Source organism: Galendromus occidentalis, unplaced genomic scaffold (genome assembly GCF_000255335.2).
Source record: "Galendromus occidentalis unplaced genomic scaffold, Mocc_1.1 scf7180000075691, whole genome shotgun sequence".
Taxonomy (NCBI): domain Eukaryota; kingdom Metazoa; phylum Arthropoda; class Arachnida; order Mesostigmata; family Phytoseiidae; genus Galendromus; species Galendromus occidentalis.
Genome location: NW_003803681.1, coordinates 10,861 through 11,187, shown reverse-complemented (window position 1 = coordinate 11,187; position 327 = coordinate 10,861).

The window sequence follows — 327 nt, the reverse complement described above, 5'->3', positions numbered from 1 at the left end:
ATAAACTGTGATGAGTGATGTATGGCATGCTACACAAATACTCATTAGATTTCGATTTCCGTTGCCCGTCACGAGGACCACACCACCATCGTCAGGTATTTCACAGAAAGAGGTCCCCCCCTCGTGAAGGATAGATATTGACGACGTACGGAAACTGTATCGATGTTCTGCGAATGAAGCACATCCGGCGAGACTTGGTAGGTTCGGAGTCCAGCTAGTTATCTATTTCATTTAGCCTCTTTATATCCTACTCGCACTCCCATCCTAATCTCTCATTCGTTCCTCCGCCGTGAGTTCCCAATTGTTTGGTCAGAATTTGAGCCCGAT